The sequence below is a fragment of the Macaca mulatta genome, chromosome 6 (genome assembly GCF_049350105.2).
Source record: "Macaca mulatta isolate MMU2019108-1 chromosome 6, T2T-MMU8v2.0, whole genome shotgun sequence".
Classification (NCBI taxonomy): Eukaryota; Metazoa; Chordata; class Mammalia; order Primates; family Cercopithecidae; genus Macaca; species Macaca mulatta.
This window is the reverse complement of record NC_133411.1, coordinates 91,452,708-91,457,328: the sequence shown is the minus strand read 5'-3', so window position 1 is coordinate 91,457,328 and position 4,621 is coordinate 91,452,708.

Genomic DNA, 4,621 nt, shown 5'->3' with positions numbered 1-4,621 from the left:
CAATATTTGCTATCTAGCCCTTTACAGAACATTTTTTGCTGACCCTTTTTATAAGCCATAAAACAAATGTCAGTATATATAATAGATTCAAATTATACAAAGTGTTTTCTCTGACTGCAGTTTAATTACATTAGAATTGAGTAACAGAAGGATGCCTTAGCAATCTTTAAATAACGCACTTTGAAATAACGTATAGATTAAAGAGTAAGTCAAAAGAAATATTAGAAAGATTTTGAACTAAATAAATATTTAAATACAGAATATCAAATTTTGTGGGATGGTGCCTAAGCAGTAATTGGGAGATGGGACTCATGGCATGAAAGGGTCATATTAGAAAAAAAAAAAAAAATTGCAATTTTGTGACTTCAGTTTTAATCTTAATAATCTAGATAAAGTTCCAATTAAATATTAATAAAATAAAATAGAGGAAAATAACTAGAAATTGATTAAATTTAAAAAACAGAGAAATGATAGAGAAAGCCAATATCAGTAAAAACAAATTTTGAACAAGACCAACAACATTAATAAACCTTTATGCAGACTGATCAAAAATAAAAACAGAGAAGGTAAACAAGTCTAAGTAAGTGAAATTGCCACTGACTTTATTTATTTAAAAGGATTATAAGAATATTATGAACTACTTATGCCAATAAATTCAACAAGTTCGATGAAATGGACAAATTCATATGAAAAACAATTAATTAACACTCATTCCAGAATAAATAGATAACTGAGTCTCTTAATCACATTTGGAGTTTAAAATCCTTTTACGCAAAGGCTTCACTAGTGAATTCTCCAGAACATTTAAGGAATAAATAATACTATTTCTATACAAACTCCTGGAGAAAATTAAAAAGGATGCCTTTCCAACTAATTTCGTCAGCATTACCCTGATACTAAAACTATAAGAAAAGATAAGTGTAGGTCAATATCTGCCATGAACACAGATGCAAAAGTTCTAATTAAAATTTTTAGTAAATTGAATCCAAAAATATATGAATTGGTTAATACATCATACTAATGGAGCTTATTAGTGAAATACATATGGGTGTGTTTTGTGTGTGCATTTTCTTAAGTAAACGTGAGTCTGCAAAGCTAAAATACAGATCTTTGAGAATATAAATGAAAAAGAAGGGGAAGATGAGAGAAAACATACTAAACTTATGTGGGCATATCTTATTTTATAAATTTTGTATTGTAATCATAGAGCTATTTAATATAAAAAATAAATTACACAAAAATAAAAAATAAATCTTTTTCAAATTTTTTTCAAAAGAAAAAAAGAAAGTTAACTAGGTTTATTTTCTATTGCTGCCGTAAAATAATTACCAAATCTTAGCAGCTTAAAACGGCCTGAATTTATCTTATAGTTATAAACATGAGAAGTTCAGTATCGATCTCACTGGACAAAAACCACATTGTCCAAGGGGCAAATCATTTTCCTTGCTCATGTACGTTTATGGCAAAATTCAGTTTCTTGTAGCTCTATTCTTGCTGGCTGTAAACTGAAGCTAGTTCCCGGGTTCCAGAAGACATTGCCTACCTTGGCTTATGGCCACCCACCTCTATCTTTAAACTAACAAATGTGAGTCAAGTCCTTGTCTTGTCACATCCCTCTAACCTTCTGTCTCATCACTCTGACTCAGATGGAAAGGTGTTACACTTTTACAGACGCATTTGATTAGATTGGGTCTATCTAGATGATACAGAATCCTCTCAACATCTCAAGTTCTATACCCCTTGTCACATTTGCAAAATCTCTTTTGCCATTTAAGATAATGTGTTCACAGTTTCCAGGGAATAGAACATGAACATTTTGTGGGGTGGGGGGGTTCATTATGCTGTCTACCTCAACAGCTTTTATCATAACCTTACGTACAAATATATACACACACAAAATATTTCAAGTAAATTTCTATTAGAATAACAAAAAGCATAATTATATTGTGACTGATAATATAAAAAATTATCAGCATAATGGAAAACATCACAAATTTTAAATAACATAGCTTAAATACCAGTGCTAAATTTGTTTTGGGAATGTAAGTTTGAGTTTATACACCATTTTCATTTAAAAAAAAAAAAAAACTCTAGTAATTCCTAGTTCAGATCAGTAAAAAGCCTAGAATTGATGATGAAAACCTTATATTATATATATAATATATATTATGTATTATAATGAGCACTTATAATATCAGATTGCATTTTGTAACTAAAGGCAAAAAGTCTCTTTCAGGGTGTTGCAGTGGGAGAGGGGCAGTGATTGATCCCAACTTTGGAACAGAAGGTTTATATTGTATAATTTAGCTTGGAATAACTTGCCGTGCAGAAAGACTACTGGGATCATGTTATAATGACCTAAATTCCAATCTGAAAGATCTTCTATAAGCCAAATATAAGATACTTAAGCCTCAATGAAATAATAACTTCAGTGATTTGAGATATAGCAGATATTTCAAAATTAATTAATTCTCTTTGAAATATGCTAAGAAAGCTGGGGAAAGGTAGTATTTTCTGTCTCATGGGGCTGAAGACAAATAAATTTAGAAATCAGAACGCCCAAGGTAGCATCTTATTTGAGGATATCTTATTATTTTGAAAAGTATTAAATAAAAAGGATTTTGTAATACCTCAAGTGCTTATCTACACAAACAGTACCTCATGAAAACCAAGTAATTGATGAGGAAAAATTTAAGTTTCTTTAAATAAGTATTCCAACTACAATTTAAGTATAAATGATTCTTGATGTCATCACTTTGCCACTAGAATAATGAATCTAGGCAATGATTAGCAAAGCCCATCCATATCAAAAAAGGGAGATATGTAGAAGTTACATATCTTCCATACATGCCACCTTGTAGAAATATATGACTCTACCAATGAAATATTTTTGCCCAAACTCAAACATGATAAATATCAGCATTCTAGTGGTTTCCCATATGTCCAATAAACAGATGAAAAATGTATCAATCCTAATAGGCATAGCAAAATGTAAAAGTGGTAACTGACCAATATCAAAGTGCTGTTGGTTTCTCAAATGGCCAACAAATAGATGAAAAATGTGTCAGTCCTAATAGTCATAGCAAAACTTAAACAAAACCAAAATGATATAGCACTACAGATATACAAGTTTGGGTAATAGTAAAAGGCTGATAACATGTTTTGGCAAAAATGTGAATTAATTGGGATTATCATTATACTACTGGTAGGAAGGAGTGTTTGGACATACCTAATAAAGTTGAAAATGCAAGTATTCTGTGACCCAGTACTTTCGCTTTTAGGAATACAGCCAAGATAAATGTAAAAATACTTGGAATACATTTTTTTTTTCTTAGTGGGAATATTTATAATGCCCAAATCTTGGAAACAACTAAAAGGTATATAGATATCAGACTTATAGATAGTAATAAACAATAAATAGATAAATGACGACACATTTTTTCAATGAATACTATTTAGCAAAGAGAGTGGATGAGCCACTACTTTACTCAAAAACATGAATGAATCTCATGAACTTAGTTTTGAATGAAATAAATCAGATGCAAAATAATGTAAATTGTCTGATGCCATGAACATAAATTTAAAATTAAAATATAGGATTACGGCCGGGCGCGGTGGCTCACACCTGTAATCCCAGCACTTTGGGAGGCCGAGGCAGGCGGATCACGAGGTAAAGAGATCGAGACCATCCTGGCTAACACAGTGAAACCCCGTCTCTACTAAAAATGCAAACCAAAAATGAGCCGGGCGTGGCGGCGGGCGCCTGTAAGTCCCAACTACTCGGGAGGCTGAGGCAGGAGAATGGCGTGAACCGGGGAGGCGGAGGTTGCAATAAGCCGAGATCGGGCCACTGCACTCCAGCCTGGGCGACTGAGCGAGACTCTGACTGAAAAAAAAAAAAAAAAAAAAAAATATATATATATATATATATATATATATATATATATATGGTTACACATTTATGGCATTAGAAATCAGGAGAAGGATGAGAAGAGCTGTCACTAATAGAAGAATAAGGACGCTTCCAAAGATGTGGTAATGCTGTGTAATTTTTTAAATCAGATTAATTGTTTCACAGATTATTAAATTGTACAAAGTAATCAATCTGTAGTTTTTATGTATCGTTCTATTAATAATTATACTTTGTAAAAATATAATTAGGTACATTTAAAATTTTCAATTAAAAGTTCTTTTAAAACTTGTAAATGTTAAAATATCATGTAAGAAGTTATATTAGTCACAATTCAAAAAAAAACCTTACAAAGTGTAAATACAGTATTCATAAGTACTATAAATAATTACTTTGCTTAAAATGATAGACTGTACAAAAATGTCATACATATACACCATGAAATAGTTTGCAGCTATAAAAAAAAAAAAAAAGCATGAGATCATATCCTTTACAGGAACATGGATGGTGCTGGAGGTCATTATCCTTAGCAAACTAATTCAGGAACAAAAAAACTAAATACCTCATGTTCTCACTTTTAAGTGGGAGCTAAATGATGAGAACACAGAGACACAAAGAGGGGAACAACACACTCTGGGGTCTATTGGAGGGTGGAGCAGGAGGAGAGAAAGGATCAGGACAAATAGTTAATGGATACTAGGTTTAATACCT